At 37.8% G+C, this 15,336-nt stretch overlaps 18 non-coding genes across 18 annotated transcripts; all 18 read left to right on the plus strand.

Moving 5' to 3' along the window:
• Nucleotides 1-345: 345 nt before the first annotated feature.
• TRNAF-GAA (transfer RNA phenylalanine (anticodon GAA)) lies at nucleotides 346-418 on the plus strand. Its single transcript has one exon. It is a non-coding gene; the product is annotated as a tRNA-Phe (tRNA).
• A 939-nt stretch (nucleotides 419-1,357) lies between these two features.
• Nucleotides 1,358-1,430, plus strand: TRNAF-GAA (transfer RNA phenylalanine (anticodon GAA)). Its single transcript has one exon. It is a non-coding gene; the product is annotated as a tRNA-Phe (tRNA).
• Nucleotides 1,431-2,615: 1,185 nt separating this feature from the next.
• TRNAF-GAA (transfer RNA phenylalanine (anticodon GAA)) lies at nucleotides 2,616-2,688 on the plus strand. Its single transcript has one exon. It is a non-coding gene; the product is annotated as a tRNA-Phe (tRNA).
• Nucleotides 2,689-2,861: 173 nt separating this feature from the next.
• On the plus strand, nucleotides 2,862-2,934 carry TRNAF-GAA (transfer RNA phenylalanine (anticodon GAA)). Its single transcript has one exon. It is a non-coding gene; the product is annotated as a tRNA-Phe (tRNA).
• A 940-nt stretch (nucleotides 2,935-3,874) lies between these two features.
• Nucleotides 3,875-3,947, plus strand: TRNAF-GAA (transfer RNA phenylalanine (anticodon GAA)). Its single transcript has one exon. It is a non-coding gene; the product is annotated as a tRNA-Phe (tRNA).
• A 173-nt stretch (nucleotides 3,948-4,120) lies between these two features.
• On the plus strand, nucleotides 4,121-4,193 carry TRNAF-GAA (transfer RNA phenylalanine (anticodon GAA)). Its single transcript has one exon. It is a non-coding gene; the product is annotated as a tRNA-Phe (tRNA).
• A 1,185-nt stretch (nucleotides 4,194-5,378) lies between these two features.
• Nucleotides 5,379-5,451, plus strand: TRNAF-GAA (transfer RNA phenylalanine (anticodon GAA)). The gene has a single exon. It is a non-coding gene; the product is annotated as a tRNA-Phe (tRNA).
• A 939-nt stretch (nucleotides 5,452-6,390) lies between these two features.
• On the plus strand, nucleotides 6,391-6,463 carry TRNAF-GAA (transfer RNA phenylalanine (anticodon GAA)). The gene has a single exon. It is a non-coding gene; the product is annotated as a tRNA-Phe (tRNA).
• Nucleotides 6,464-6,636: 173 nt separating this feature from the next.
• TRNAF-GAA (transfer RNA phenylalanine (anticodon GAA)) lies at nucleotides 6,637-6,709 on the plus strand. The gene has a single exon. It is a non-coding gene; the product is annotated as a tRNA-Phe (tRNA).
• Nucleotides 6,710-7,894: 1,185 nt separating this feature from the next.
• TRNAF-GAA (transfer RNA phenylalanine (anticodon GAA)) lies at nucleotides 7,895-7,967 on the plus strand. Its single transcript has one exon. It is a non-coding gene; the product is annotated as a tRNA-Phe (tRNA).
• A 939-nt stretch (nucleotides 7,968-8,906) lies between these two features.
• On the plus strand, nucleotides 8,907-8,979 carry TRNAF-GAA (transfer RNA phenylalanine (anticodon GAA)). The gene has a single exon. It is a non-coding gene; the product is annotated as a tRNA-Phe (tRNA).
• Nucleotides 8,980-9,152: 173 nt separating this feature from the next.
• Nucleotides 9,153-9,225, plus strand: TRNAF-GAA (transfer RNA phenylalanine (anticodon GAA)). The gene has a single exon. It is a non-coding gene; the product is annotated as a tRNA-Phe (tRNA).
• A 1,185-nt stretch (nucleotides 9,226-10,410) lies between these two features.
• Nucleotides 10,411-10,483, plus strand: TRNAF-GAA (transfer RNA phenylalanine (anticodon GAA)). Its single transcript has one exon. It is a non-coding gene; the product is annotated as a tRNA-Phe (tRNA).
• A 940-nt stretch (nucleotides 10,484-11,423) lies between these two features.
• Nucleotides 11,424-11,496, plus strand: TRNAF-GAA (transfer RNA phenylalanine (anticodon GAA)). Its single transcript has one exon. It is a non-coding gene; the product is annotated as a tRNA-Phe (tRNA).
• Nucleotides 11,497-11,669: 173 nt separating this feature from the next.
• Nucleotides 11,670-11,742, plus strand: TRNAF-GAA (transfer RNA phenylalanine (anticodon GAA)). The gene has a single exon. It is a non-coding gene; the product is annotated as a tRNA-Phe (tRNA).
• A 1,185-nt stretch (nucleotides 11,743-12,927) lies between these two features.
• TRNAF-GAA (transfer RNA phenylalanine (anticodon GAA)) lies at nucleotides 12,928-13,000 on the plus strand. Its single transcript has one exon. It is a non-coding gene; the product is annotated as a tRNA-Phe (tRNA).
• Nucleotides 13,001-13,939: 939 nt separating this feature from the next.
• On the plus strand, nucleotides 13,940-14,012 carry TRNAF-GAA (transfer RNA phenylalanine (anticodon GAA)). The gene has a single exon. It is a non-coding gene; the product is annotated as a tRNA-Phe (tRNA).
• A 173-nt stretch (nucleotides 14,013-14,185) lies between these two features.
• TRNAF-GAA (transfer RNA phenylalanine (anticodon GAA)) lies at nucleotides 14,186-14,258 on the plus strand. Its single transcript has one exon. It is a non-coding gene; the product is annotated as a tRNA-Phe (tRNA).
• The last annotated feature ends 1,078 nt before the right edge of the window (nucleotides 14,259-15,336 follow it).

Genomic DNA, 15,336 nt, shown 5'->3' on the forward strand with positions numbered 1-15,336 from the left:
TGCTGGAGAGGACTCTGGTTTGTAATGCAGTTGGATTTCTATGCTGTTGTTGTGTTTTCCATTTTTTTTAAAACGTGTCCACGCTTACTGTTAGAGAAGGCCGAAATAGCTCAGTTGGGAGAGCGTTAGACTGAAGATCTAAAGGTCTCTGGTTCGATCCCGGGTTTCGGCATCTTTTCACACCATATAAATGTACAAAAATACAACACAACACGTTTAAAAAATTTACTTCCGGTTTGGAAATTTTTGTTATTCTTGTAATTGTATTCACAATGTCTTTGCATTTCTATGATGTGGAACATCTTCAAATTCCCAAAACAGTGACCTCCACAACTAGCAGCACAGGCCGAAATAGCTCAGTTGGGAGAGCGTTAGACTGAAGATCTAAAGGTCCCTGGTTCGATCCCGGGTTTCGGCATGTTCTTCTTTGGATATAAAACAACCGATAACTATTTTGGAAGTCTCCTTTTTCTTTCGTAAATTGATAGGGATGCTCCTCATTCAGGAAAGTACATGATTAAAAGTACCCATTTCTAAATCCATCCCAAAACGTTTTCAGTAGGCTTTAAAACCACCAGCAAGGACTGATGCACTGAAAATCTCAACATCCCTACTTGAAATCCAATATTGGATATGCTTGGTAACCAAAACAATGTGATTGATGAAAGTTTAAAAAGTCTTTCGGTTTTGTTTTGTTTTTTCTTAGTCTATTAGAATTTCCATGCTGCCTGAAAATTGCCAGATTGTTCAAAATGTCCTGAGAAAAATATAGAACATAATTCAATTGAAAACAAAACGTTTTCTCATAGGCTCAAATGGCTTGGTTGGCAGAGCATTAGGCTTAAGGTCCCTGTTTAGTTTCTGGGTTTTGGAAAGGTTCATATTAAATGTATTGTAACTTTGTGAAATTTAGTTCACGATGGAATGTCTTCAAATTCTTCAAAGGGAGATCATCTTTTCACTCTCGTGAAGCTAAAATAGTTCAGTGTAAAGAGCTTTACACTGAAGATCTTGAAGTATCTGGCACATCTCTAGGTTTTGCAATGGTCTCGCTGAAGCTCTACAGGTCCTTGCTCAGTATGCAGAGCTTTACACTGAAGATCTTGAAGTACCTGGCTCATCTCTAGGTTTTGCCATGGTCTCGCTGAAGCTCTAAAGGTCCTTGCTTCAATGTTAAGCTTTATCTTGCTAGTATATTGATACTTATCAACTAATTTAAAGAAATGTAGCTTCCTGTGAAGTAATTGGAAATTTTCTTGTGCTGGAGAGGACTCTGGTTTGTAATGCAGTTGGATTTCTATGCTGTTTTTGTGTCTTCAATTTTTTTAAAAAGTGTCCACGCTTACTGTTAGAGGAGGCCGAAATAGCTCAGTTGGGAGAGCGTTAGACTGAAGATCTAAAGGTCCCTGGTTCGATCCCGGGTTTCGGCATCTTTTCACACCGTATAAATGTACAAAAATACAACACAACACATTTAAAAAATTTACTTCCGGTTTGGAAATTTTTGTTATTCTTAAAAATTTTATTCACAATGTCTTTGCATTTCTATGGTGTGGAACATCTTCAAATTCCCAAAACAGTGACCTCCACAACTAGCAGCACAGGCCGAAATAGCTCAGTTGGGAGAGCGTTAGACTGAAGATCTGAAGGTCCCTGGTTCGATCCCGGGTTTCGGCATGTTCTTCTTTGGATATAAAACAACCGATAACTATTTTGGAAGTCTCCTTTTTCTTTCGTAAATTGATAGGGATGCTCCTCATTCAGGAAAGTACATGATTAAAAGTACCCATTTCTAAATCCATCCCAAAACGTTTTCAGTAGGCTTTAAAACCACCAGCAAGGACTGATGCACTGAAAATCTCAACATCCCTACTTGAAATCCAATATTGGATATGCTTGGTAACCAAAACAATGTGATTGATGAAAGTTTAAAAAGTCTTTCGGTTTTGTTTTGTTTTTTCTTAGTCTATTAGAATTTCCATGCTGCCTGAAAATTGCCAGATTGTTCAAAATGTCCTGAGAAAAATATAGAACATAATTCAATTGAAAACAACGTTTTCTCAGAGGCTCAAATGGCTTGGTTGGCAGAGCATTAGGCTTAAGGTCCCTGTTTAGTTTCTGGGTTTTGGAAAGGTTCATATTAAATGTATTGTAACTTTGTGAAATTTAGTTCACGATGGAATGTCTTCAAATTCTTCAAAGGGAGATCATCTTTTCACTCTCGTGAAGCTAAAATAGTTCAGTGTAAAGAGCTTTACACTGAAGATCTTGAAGTATCTGGCACATCTCTAGGTTTTGCAATGGTCTCGCTGAAGCTCTACAGGTCCTTGCTCAGTATGCAGAGCTTTACACTGAAGATCTTGAAGTACCTGGCTCATCTCTAGGTTTTGCCATGGTCTCGCTGAAGCTCTAAAGGTCCTTGCTTCAATGTTAAGCTTTATCTTGCTAGTATATTGATACTTATCAACTAATTTAAAGAAATGTAGCTTCCTGTGAAGTAATTGGAAATTTTCTTGTGCTGGAGAGGACTCTGGTTTGTAATGCAGTTGGATTTCTATGCTGTTGTTGTGTTTTCCATTTTTTTTAAAACGTGTCCACGCTTACTGTTAGAGAAGGCCGAAATAGCTCAGTTGGGAGAGCGTTAGACTGAAGATCTAAAGGTCCCTGGTTCGATCCCGGGTTTCGGCATCTTTTCACACCATATAAATGTACAAAAATACAACACAACACGTTTAAAAAATTTACTTCCGGTTTGGAAATTTTTGTTATTCTTGTAATTGTATTCACAATGTCTTTGCATTTCTATGATGTGGAACATCTTCAAATTCCCAAAACAGTGACCTCCACAACTAGCAGCACAGGCCGAAATAGCTCAGTTGGGAGAGCGTTAGACTGAAGATCTAAAGGTCCCTGGTTCGATCCCGGGTTTCGGCATGTTCTTCTTTGGATATAAAACAACCGATAACTATTTTGGAAGTCTCCTTTTTCTTTCGTAAATTGATAGGGATGCTCCTCATTCAGGAAAGTACATGATTAAAAGTACCCATTTCTAAATCCATCCCAAAACGTTTTCAGTAGGCTTTAAAACCACCAGCAAGGACTGATGCACTGAAAATCTCAACATCCCTACTTGAAATCCAATATTGGATATGCTTGGTAACCAAAACAATGTGATTGATGAAAGTTTAAAAAGTCTTTCGGTTTTGTTTTGTTTTTTCTTAGTCTATTAGAATTTCCATGCTGCCTGAAAATTGCCAGATTGTTCAAAATGTCCTGAGAAAAATATAGAACATAATTCAATTGAAAACAAAACGTTTTCTCAGAGGCTCAAATGGCTTGGTTGGCAGAGCATTAGGCTTAAGGTCCCTGTTTAGTTTCTGGGTTTTGGAAAGGTTCATATTAAATGTATTGTAACTTTGTGAAATTTAGTTCACGATGGAATGTCTTCAAATTCTTCAAAGGGAGATCATCTTTTCACTCTCGTGAAGCTAAAATAGTTCAGTGTAAAGAGCTTTACACTGAAGATCTTGAAGTATCTGGCACATCTCTAGGTTTTGCAATGGTCTCGCTGAAGCTCTACAGGTCCTTGCTCAGTATGCAGAGCTTTACACTGAAGATCTTGAAGTACCTGGCTCATCTCTAGGTTTTGCCATGGTCTCGCTGAAGCTCTAAAGGTCCTTGCTTCAATGTTAAGCTTTATCTTGCTAGTATATTGATACTTATCAACTAATTTAAATAAATGTAGCTTCCTGTGAAGTAATTGGAAATTTTCTTGTGCTGGAGAGGACTCTGGTTTGTAATGCAGTTGGATTTCTATGCTGTTGTTGTGTTTTCCATTTTTTTTAAAACATGTCCACGCTTACTGTTAGAGAAGGCCGAAATAGCTCAGTTGGGAGAGCGTTAGACTGAAGATCTAAAGGTCCCTGGTTCGATCCCGGGTTTCGGCATCTTTTCACACCATATAAATGTACAAAAATACAACACAACACGTTTAAAAAATTTACTTCCGGTTTGGAAATTTTTGTTATTCTTGTAATTGTATTCACAATGTCTTTGCATTTCTATGATGTGGAACATCTTCAAATTCCCAAAACAGTGACCTCCACGACTAGCAGCACAGGCCGAAATAGCTCAGTTGGGAGAGCGTTAGACTGAAGATCTAAAGGTCCCTGGTTCGATCCCGGGTTTCGGCATGTTCTTCTTTGGATATAAAACAACCGATAACTATTTTGGAAGTCTCCTTTTTCTTTCGTAAATTGATAGGGATGCTCCTCATTCAGGAAAGTACATGATTAAAAGTACCCATTTCTAAATCCATCCCAAAACGTTTTCAGTAGGCTTTAAAACCACCAGCAAGGACTGATGCACTGAAAATCTCAACATCCCTACTTGAAATCCAATATTGGATATGCTTGGTAACCAAAACAATGTGATTGATGAAAGTTTAAAAAGTCTTTCGGTTTTGTTTTGTTTTTTCTTAGTCTATTAGAATTTCCATGCTGCCTGAAAATTGCCAGATTGTTCAAAATGTCCTGAGAAAAATATAGAACATAATTCAATTGAAAACAAAACGTTTTCTCAGAGGCTCAAATGGCTTGGTTGGCAGAGCATTAGGCTTAAGGTCCCTGTTTAGTTTCTGGGTTTTGGAAAGGTTCATATTAAATGTATTGTAACTTTGTGAAATTTAGTTCACGATGGAATGTCTTCAAATTCTTCAAAGGGAGATCATCTTTTCACTCTCGTGAAGCTAAAATAGTTCAGTGTAAAGAGCTTTACACTGAAGATCTTGAAGTATCTGGCACATCTCTAGGTTTTGCAATGGTCTCGCTGAAGCTCTACAGGTCCTTGCTCAGTATGCAGAGCTTTACACTGAAGATCTTGAAGTACCTGGCTCATCTCTAGGTTTTGCCATGGTCTCGCTGAAGCTCTAAAGGTCCTTGCTTCAATGTTAAGCTTTATCTTGCTAGTATATTGATACTTATCAACTAATTTAAATAAATGTAGCTTCCTGTGAAGTAATTGGAAATTTTCTTGTGCTGGAGAGGACTCTGGTTTGTAATGCAGTTGGATTTCTATGCTGTTGTTGTGTCTTCAATTTTTTAAAAAAGTGTCCCCGCTTACTATAAGAGGAGGCAGAAATAGCTCAGTTGGGAGAGCGTTAGACTGAAGATCTAAAGGTCCCTGGTTCGATCCCGGGTTTCGGCATCTTTTCACACCATATAAATGTACAAAAATACAACACAACACGTTTAAAAAATTTACTTCCGGTTTGGAAATTTTTGTTATTCTTGTAATTGTATTCACAATGTCTTTGCATTTCTATGATGTGGAACATCTTCAAATTCCCAAAACAGTGACCTCCACAACTAGCAGCACAGGCCGAAATAGCTCAGTTGGGAGAGCGTTAGACTGAAGATCTAAAGGTCCCTGGTTCGATCCCGGGTTTCGGCATGTTCTTCTTTGGATATAAAACAACCGATAACTATTTTGGAAGTCTCCTTTTTCTTTCGTAAATTGATAGGGATGCTCCTCATTCAGGAAAGTACATGATTAAAAGTACCCATTTCTAAATCCATCCCAAAACGTTTTCAGTAGGCTTTAAAACCACCAGCAAGGACTGATGCACTGAAAATCTCAACATCCCTACTTGAAATCCAATATTGGATATGCTTGGTAACCAAAACAATGTGATTGATGAAAGTTTAAAAAGTCTTTCGGTTTTGTTTTGTTTTTTCTTAGTCTATTAGAATTTCCATGCTGCCTGAAAATTGCCAGATTGTTCAAAATGTCCTGAGAAAAATATAGAACATAATTCAATTGAAAACAAAACGTTTTCTCAGAGGCTCAAATGGCTTGGTTGGCAGAGCATTAGGCTTAAGGTCCCTGTTTAGTTTCTGGGTTTTGGAAAGGTTCATATTAAATGTATTGTAACTTTGTGAAATTTAGTTCACGATGGAATGTCTTCAAATTCTTCAAAGGGAGATCATCTTTTCACTCTCGTGAAGCTAAAATAGTTCAGTGTAAAGAGCTTTACACTGAAGATCTTGAAGTATCTGGCACATCTCTAGGTTTTGCAATGGTCTCGCTGAAGCTCTACAGGTCCTTGCTCAGTATGCAGAGCTTTACACTGAAGATCTTGAAGTACCTGGCTCATCTCTAGGTTTTGCCATGGTCTCGCTGAAGCTCTAAAGGTCTTTGCTTCAATGTTAAGCTTTATCTTGCTAGTATATTGATACTTATCAACTAATTTAAAGAAATGTAGCTTCCTGTGAAGTAATTGGAAATTTTCTTGTGCTGGAGAGGACTCTGGTTTGTAATGCAGTTGGATTTCTATGCTGTTGTTGTGTCTTCAATTTTTTTAAAAAGTGTCCACGCTTACTGTTAGAGGAGGCCGAAATAGCTCAGTTGGGAGAGCGTTAGACTGAAGATCTAAAGGTCCCTGGTTCGATCCCGGGTTTCGGCATCTTTTCACACCATATAAATGTACAAAAATACAACACAACACGTTTAAAAAATTTACTTCCGGTTTGGAAATTTTTGTTATTCTTGTAATTGTATTCACAATGTCTTTGCATTTCTATGGTGTGGAACATCTTCAAATTCCCAAAACAGTGACCTCCACAACTAGCAGCACAGGCCGAAATAGCTCAGTTGGGAGAGCGTTAGACTGAAGATCTAAAGGTCCCTGGTTCGATCCCGGGTTTCGGCATGTTCTTCTTTGGATATAAAACAACCGATAACTATTTTGGAAGTCTCCTTTTTCTTTCGTAAATTGATAGGGATGCTCCTCATTCAGGAAAGTACATGATTAAAAGTACCCATTTCTAAATCCATCCCAAAACGTTTTCAGTAGGCTTTAAAACCACCAGCAAGGACTGATGCACTGAAAATCTCAACATCCCTACTTGAAATCCAATATTGGATATGCTTGGTAACCAAAACAATGTGATTGATGAAAGTTTAAAAAGTCTTTCGGTTTTGTTTTGTTTTTTCTTAGTCTATTAGAATTTCCATGCTGCCTGAAAATTGCCAGATTGTTCAAAATGTCCTGAGAAAAATATAGAACATAATTCAATTGAAAACAAAACGTTTTCTCAGAGGCTCAAATGGCTTGGTTGGCAGAGCATTAGGCTTAAGGTCCCTGTTTAGTTTCTGGGTTTTGGAAAGGTTCATATTAAATGTATTGTAACTTTGTGAAATTTAGTTCACGATGGAATGTCTTCAAATTCTTCAAAGGGAGATCATCTTTTCACTCTCGTGAAGCTAAAATAGTTCAGTGTAAAGAGCTTTACACTGAAGATCTTGAAGTATCTGGCACATCTCTAGGTTTTGCAATGGTCTCGCTGAAGCTCTACAGGTCCTTGCTCAGTATGCAGAGCTTTACACTGAAGATCTTGAAGTACCTGGCTCATCTCTAGGTTTTGCCATGGTCTCGCTGAAGCTCTAAAGGTCCTTGCTTCAATGTTAAGCTTTATCTTGCTAGTATATTGATACTTATCAACTAATTTAAAGAAATGTAGCTTCCTGTGAAGTAATTGGAAATTTTCTTGTGCTGGAGAGGACTCTGGTTTGTAATGCAGTTGGATTTCTATGCTGTTGTTGTGTCTTCAATTTTTTAAAAAAGTGTCCCCGCTTACTATAAGAGGAGGCAGAAATAGCACAGTTGGGAGAGCGTTAGACTGAAGATCTAAAGGTCCCTGGTTCGATCCCGGGTTTCGGCATCTTTTCACACCATATAAATGTACAAAAATACTACACAACACGTTTAAAAAATTTACTTCCGGTTTGGAAATTTTTGTTATTCTTGTAATTGTATTCACAATGTCTTTGCATTTCTATGATGTGGAACATCTTCAAATTCCCAAAACAGTGACCTCCACAACTAGCAGCACAGGCCGAAATAGCTCAGTTGGGAGAGCGTTAGACTGAAGATCTAAAGGTCCCTGGTTCGATCCCGGGTTTCGGCATGTTCTTCTTTGGATATAAAACAACCGATAACTATTTTGGAAGTCTCCTTTTTCTTTCGTAAATTGATAGGGATGCTCCTCATTCAGGAAAGTACATGATTAAAAGTACCCATTTCTAAATCCATCCCAAAACGTTTTCAGTAGGCTTTAAAACCACCAGCAAGGACTGATGCACTGAAAATCTCAACATCCCTACTTGAAATCCAATATTGGATATGCTTGGTAACCAAAACAATGTGATTGATGAAAGTTTAAAAAGTCTTTCGGTTTTGTTTTGTTTTTTCTTAGTCTATTAGAATTTCCATGCTGCCTGAAAATTGCCAGATTGTTCAAAATGTCCTGAGAAAAATATAGAACATAATTCAATTGAAAACAAAACGTTTTCTCAGAGGCTCAAATGGCTTGGTTGGCAGAGCATTAGGCTTAAGGTCCCTGTTTAGTTTCTGGGTTTTGGAAAGGTTCATATTAAATGTATTGTAACTTTGTGAAATTTAGTTCACGATGGAATGTCTTCAAATTCTTCAAAGGGAGATCATCTTTTCACTCTCGTGAAGCTAAAATAGTTCAGTGTAAAGAGCTTTACACTGAAGATCTTGAAGTATCTGGCACATCTCTAGGTTTTGCAATGGTCTCGCTGAAGCTCTACAGGTCCTTGCTCAGTATGCAGAGCTTTACACTGAAGATCTTGAAGTACCTGGCTCATCTCTAGGTTTTGCCATGGTCTCGCTGAAGCTCTAAAGGTCTTTGCTTCAATGTTAAGCTTTATCTTGCTAGTATATTGATACTTATCAACTAATTTAAAGAAATGTAGCTTCCTGTGAAGTAATTGGAAATTTTCTTGTGCTGGAGAGGACTCTGGTTTGTAATGCAGTTGGATTTCTATGCTGTTGTTGTGTCTTCAATTTTTTTAAAAAGTGTCCACGCTTACTGTTAGAGGAGGCCGAAATAGCTCAGTTGGGAGAGCGTTAGACTGAAGATCTAAAGGTCCCTGGTTCGATCCCGGGTTTCGGCATCTTTTCACACCATATAAATGTACAAAAATACAACACAACACGTTTAAAAAATTTACTTCCGGTTTGGAAATTTTTGTTATTCTTGTAATTGTATTCACAATGTCTTTGCATTTCTATGATGTGGAACATCTTCAAATTCCCAAAACAGTGACCTCCACAACTAGCAGCACAGGCCGAAATAGCTCAGTTGGGAGAGCGTTAGACTGAAGATCTAAAGGTCCCTGGTTCGATCCCGGGTTTCGGCATGTTCTTCTTTGGATATAAAACAACCGATAACTATTTTGGAAGTCTCCTTTTTCTTTCGTAAATTGATAGGGATGCTCCTCATTCAGGAAAGTACATGATTAAAAGTACCCATTTCTAAATCCATCCCAAAACGTTTTCAGTAGGCTTTAAAACCACCAGCAAGGACTGATGCACTGAAAATCTCAACATCCCTACTTGAAATCCAATATTGGATATGCTTGGTAACCAAAACAATGTGATTGATGAAAGTTTAAAAAGTCTTTCGGTTTTGTTTTGTTTTTTCTTAGTCTATTAGAATTTCCATGCTGCCTGAAAATTGCCAGATTGTTCAAAATGTCCTGAGAAAAATATAGAACATAATTCAATTGAAAACAAAACGTTTTCTCAGAGGCTCAAATGGCTTGGTTGGCAGAGCATTAGGCTTAAGGTCCCTGTTTAGTTTCTGGGTTTTGGAAAGGTTCATATTAAATGTATTGTAACTTTGTGAAATTTAGTTCACGATGGAATGTCTTCAAATTCTTCAAAGGGAGATCATCTTTTCACTCTCGTGAAGCTAAAATAGTTCAGTGTAAAGAGCTTTACACTGAAGATCTTGAAGTATCTGGCACATCTCTAGGTTTTGCAATGGTCTCGCTGAAGCTCTACAGGTCCTTGCTCAGTATGCAGAGCTTTACACTGAAGATCTTGAAGTACCTGGCTCATCTCTAGGTTTTGCCATGGTCTCGCTGAAGCTCTAAAGGTCCTTGCTTCAATGTTAAGCTTTATCTTGCTAGTATATTGATACTTATCAACTAATTTAAATAAATGTAGCTTCCTGTGAAGTAATTGGAAATTTTCTTGTGCTGGAGAGGACTCTGGTTTGTAATGCAGTTGGATTTCTATGCTGTTGTTGTGTCTTCAATTTTTTAAAAAAGTGTCCCCGCTTACTATAAGAGGAGGCAGAAATAGCACAGTTGGGAGAGCGTTAGACTGAAGATCTAAAGGTCCCTGGTTCGATCCCGGGTTTCGGCATCTTTTCACACCATATAAATGTACAAAAATACTACACAACACGTTTAAAAAATTTACTTCCGGTTTGGAAATTTTTGTTATTCTTGTAATTGTATTCACAATGTCTTTGCATTTCTATGATGTGGAACATCTTCAAATTCCCAAAACAGTGACCTCCACAACTAGCAGCACAGGCCGAAATAGCTCAGTTGGGAGAGCGTTAGACTGAAGATCTAAAGGTCCCTGGTTCGATCCCGGGTTTCGGCATGTTCTTCTTTGGATATAAAACAACCGATAACTATTTTGGAAGTCTCCTTTTTCTTTCGTAAATTGATAGGGATGCTCCTCATTCAGGAAAGTACATGATTAAAAGTACCCATTTCTAAATCCATCCCAAAACGTTTTCAGTAGGCTTTAAAACCACCAGCAAGGACTGATGCACTGAAAATCTCAACATCCCTACTTGAAATCCAATATTGGATATGCTTGGTAACCAAAACAATGTGATTGATGAAAGTTTAAAAAGTCTTTCGGTTTTGTTTTGTTTTTTCTTAGTCTATTAGAATTTCCATGCTGCCTGAAAATTGCCAGATTGTTCAAAATGTCCTGAGAAAAATATAGAACATAATTCAATTGAAAACAAAACGTTTTCTCAGAGGCTCAAATGGCTTGGTTGGCAGAGCATTAGGCTTAAGGTCCCTGTTTAGTTTCTGGGTTTTGGAAAGGTTCATATTAAATGTATTGTAACTTTGTGAAATTTAGTTCACGATGGAATGTCTTCAAATTCTTCAAAGGGAGATCATCTTTTCACTCTCGTGAAGCTAAAATAGTTCAGTGTAAAGAGCTTTACACTGAAGATCTTGAAGTATCTGGCACATCTCTAGGTTTTGCAATGGTCTCGCTGAAGCTCTACAGGTCCTTGCTCAGTATGCAGAGCTTTACACTGAAGATCTTGAAGTACCTGGCTCATCTCTAGGTTTTGCCATGGTCTCGCTGAAGCTCTAAAGGTCCTTGCTTCAATGTTAAGCTTTATCTTGCTAGTATATTGATACTTATCAACTAATTTAAATAAATGTAGCTTCCTGTGAAGTAATTGGAAATTTTCTTGTGCTGGAGAGGACTCTGGTTTGTAATGCAGTTGGATTTCTATGCTGTTGTTGTGTTTTCCATTTTTTTTAAAACATGTCCACGCTTACTGTTAGAGAAGGCCGAAATAGCTCAGTTGGGAGAGCGTTAGACTGAAGATCTAAAGGTCCCTGGTTCGATCCCGGGTTTCGGCATCTTTTCACACCATATAAATGTACAAAAATACAACACAACACGTTTAAAAAATTTACTTCCGGTTTGGAAATTTTTGTTATTCTTGTAATTGTATTCACAATGTCTTTGCATTTCTATGATGTGGAACATCTTCAAATTCCCAAAACAGTGACCTCCACGACTAGCAGCACAGGCCGAAATAGCTCAGTTGGGAGAGCGTTAGACTGAAGATCTAAAGGTCCCTGGTTCGATCCCGGGTTTCGGCATGTTCTTCTTTGGATATAAAACAACCGATAACTATTTTGGAAGTCTCCTTTTTCTTTCGTAAATTGATAGGGATGCTCCTCATTCAGGAAAGTACATGATTAAAAGTACCCATTTCTAAATCCATCCCAAAACGTTTTCAGTAGGCTTTAAAACCACCAGCAAGGACTGATGCACTGAAAATCTCAACATCCCTACTTGAAATCCAATATTGGATATGCTTGGTAACCAAAACAATGTGATTGATGAAAGTTTAAAAAGTCTTTCGGTTTTGTTTTGTTTTTTCTTAGTCTATTAGAATTTCCATGCTGCCTGAAAATTGCCAGATTGTTCAAAATGTCCTGAGAAAAATATAGAACATAATTCAATTGAAAACAAAACGTTTTCTCAGAGGCTCAAATGGCTTGGTTGGCAGAGCATTAGGCTTAAGGTCCCTGTTTAGTTTCTGGGTTTTGGAAAGGTTCATATTAAATGTATTGTAACTTTGTGAAATTTAGTTCACGATGGAATGTCTTCAAATTCTTCAAAGGGAGATCATCTTTTCACTCTCGTGAAGCTAAAATAGTTCAGTGTAAAGAGCTTTACACTGAAGATCTTGAAGTATCTGGCACATCTCTAGGTTTTGCAATGGTCTCGCTGAAGCTCTACAGGTCCTTGCTCAGTATGCAGAGCTTTACACTGAAGATCTTGAAGTACCTGGCTCATCTCTAGGTTTTGCCATGGTCTCGCTGAAGCTCTAAAGGTCCTTGCTTCAATGTTAAGCTTTATCTTGCTAGTATATTGATACTTATCAACTAATTTAAATAAATGTAGCTTCCTGTGAAGTAATTGGAAATTTTCTTGTGCTGGAGAGGACTCTGGTTTGTAATGCAGTTGGATTTCTATGCTGTTGTTGTGTCTTCAATTTTTTAAAAAAGTGTCCCCGCTTACTATAAGAGGAGGCAGAAATAGCTCAGTTGGGAGAGCGTTAGACTGAAGATCTAAAGGTCCCTGGTTCGATCCCGGGTTTCGGCATCTTTTCACACCATATAAATGTACAAAAATACAACACAACACGTTTAAAAAATTTACTTCCGGTTTGGAAATTTTTGTTATTCTTGTAATTGTATTCACAATGTCTTTGCATTTCTATGATGTGGAACATCTTCAAATTCCCAAAACAGTGACCTCCACAACTAGCAGCACAGGCCGAAATAGCTCAGTTGGGAGAGCGTTAGACTGAAGATCTAAAGGTCCCTGGTTCGATCCCGGGTTTCGGCATGTTCTTCTTTGGATATAAAACAACCGATAACTATTTTGGAAGTCTCCTTTTTCTTTCGTAAATTGATAGGGATGCTCCTCATTCAGGAAAGTACATGATTAAAAGTACCCATTTCTAAATCCATCCCAAAACGTTTTCAGTAGGCTTTAAAACCACCAGCAAGGACTGATGCACTGAAAATCTCAACATCCCTACTTGAAATCCAATATTGGATATGCTTGGTAACCAAAACAATGTGATTGATGAAAGTTTAAAAAGTCTTTCGGTTTTGTTTTGTTTTTTCTTAGTCTATTAGAATTTCCATGCTGCCTGAAAATTGCCAGATTGTTCAAAATGTCCTGAGAAAAATATAGAACATAATTCAATTGAAAACAAAACGTTTTCTCAGAGGCTCAAATGGCTTGGTTGGCAGAGCATTAGGCTTAAGGTCCCTGTTTAGTTTCTGGGTTTTGGAAAGGTTCATATTAAATGTATTGTAACTTTGTGAAATTTAGTTCACGATGGAATGTCTTCAAATTCTTCAAAGGGAGATCATCTTTTCACTCTCGTGAAGCTAAAATAGTTCAGTGTAAAGAGCTTTACACTGAAGATCTTGAAGTATCTGGCACATCTCTAGGTTTTGCAATGGTCTCGCTGAAGCTCTACAGGTCCTTGCTCAGTATGCAGAGCTTTACACTGAAGATCTTGAAGTACCTGGCTCATCTCTAGGTTTTGCCATGGTCTCGCTGAAGCTCTAAAGGTCTTTGCTTCAATGTTAAGCTTTATCTTGCTAGTATATTGATACTTATCAACTAATTTAAAGAAATGTAGCTTCCTGTGAAGTAATTGGAAATTTTCTTGTGCTGGAGAGGACTCTGGTTTGTAATGCAGTTGGATTTCTATGCTGTTGTTGTGTCTTCAATTTTTTTAAAAAGTGTCCACGCTTACTGTTAGAGGAGGCCGAAATAGCTCAGTTGGGAGAGCGTTAGACTGAAGATCTAAAGGTCCCTGGTTCGATCCCGGGTTTCGGCATCTTTTCACACCATATAAATGTACAAAAATACAACACAACACGTTTAAAAAATTTACTTCCGGTTTGGAAATTTTTGTTATTCTTGTAATTGTATTCACAATGTCTTTGCATTTCTATGGTGTGGAACATCTTCAAATTCCCAAAACAGTGACCTCCACAACTAGCAGCACAGGCCGAAATAGCTCAGTTGGGAGAGCGTTAGACTGAAGATCTAAAGGTCCCTGGTTCGATCCCGGGTTTCGGCATGTTCTTCTTTGGATATAAAACAACCGATAACTATTTTGGAAGTCTCCTTTTTCTTTCGTAAATTGATAGGGATGCTCCTCATTCAGGAAAGTACATGATTAAAAGTACCCATTTCTAAATCCATCCCAAAACGTTTTCAGTAGGCTTTAAAACCACCAGCAAGGACTGATGCACTGAAAATCTCAACATCCCTACTTGAAATCCAATATTGGATATGCTTGGTAACCAAAACAATGTGATTGATGAAAGTTTAAAAAGTCTTTCGGTTTTGTTTTGTTTTTTCTTAGTCTATTAGAATTTCCATGCTGCCTGAAAATTGCCAGATTGTTCAAAATGTCCTGAGAAAAATATAGAACATAATTCAATTGAAAACAAAACGTTTTCTCAGAGGCTCAAATGGCTTGGTTGGCAGAGCATTAGGCTTAAGGTCCCTGTTTAGTTTCTGGGTTTTGGAAAGGTTCATATTAAATGTATTGTAACTTTGTGAAATTTAGTTCACGATGGAATGTCTTCAAATTCTTCAAAGGGAGATCATCTTTTCACTCTCGTGAAGCTAAAATAGTTCAGTGTAAAGAGCTTTACACTGAAGATCTTGAAGTATCTGGCACATCTCTAGGTTTTGCAATGGTCTCGCTGAAGCTCTACAGGTCCTTGCTCAGTATGCAGAGCTTTACACTGAAGATCTTGAAGTACCTGGCTCATCTCTAGGTTTTGCCATGGTCTCGCTGAAGCTCTAAAGGTCCTTGCTTCAATGTTAAGCTTTATCTTGCTAGTATATTGATACTTATCAACTAATTTAAAGAAATGTAGCTTCCTGTGAAGTAATTGGAAATTTTCTTGTGCTGGAGAGGACTCTGGTTTGTAATGCAGTTGGATTTCTATGCTGTTGTTGTGTCTTCAATTTTTTAAAAAAGTGTCCCCGCTTACTATAAGAGGAGGCAGAAATAGCACAGTTGGGAGAGCGTTAGACTGAAGATCTAAAGGTCCCTGGTTCGATCCCGGGTTTCGGCATCTTTTCACACCATATAAATGTACAAAAATACTACACAACACGTTTAAAAAATTTACTTCCGGTTT

This window comes from Engystomops pustulosus, chromosome 1 (assembly GCF_040894005.1).
Source record: "Engystomops pustulosus chromosome 1, aEngPut4.maternal, whole genome shotgun sequence".
NCBI lineage: Eukaryota > Metazoa > Chordata > Amphibia > Anura > Leptodactylidae > Engystomops > Engystomops pustulosus.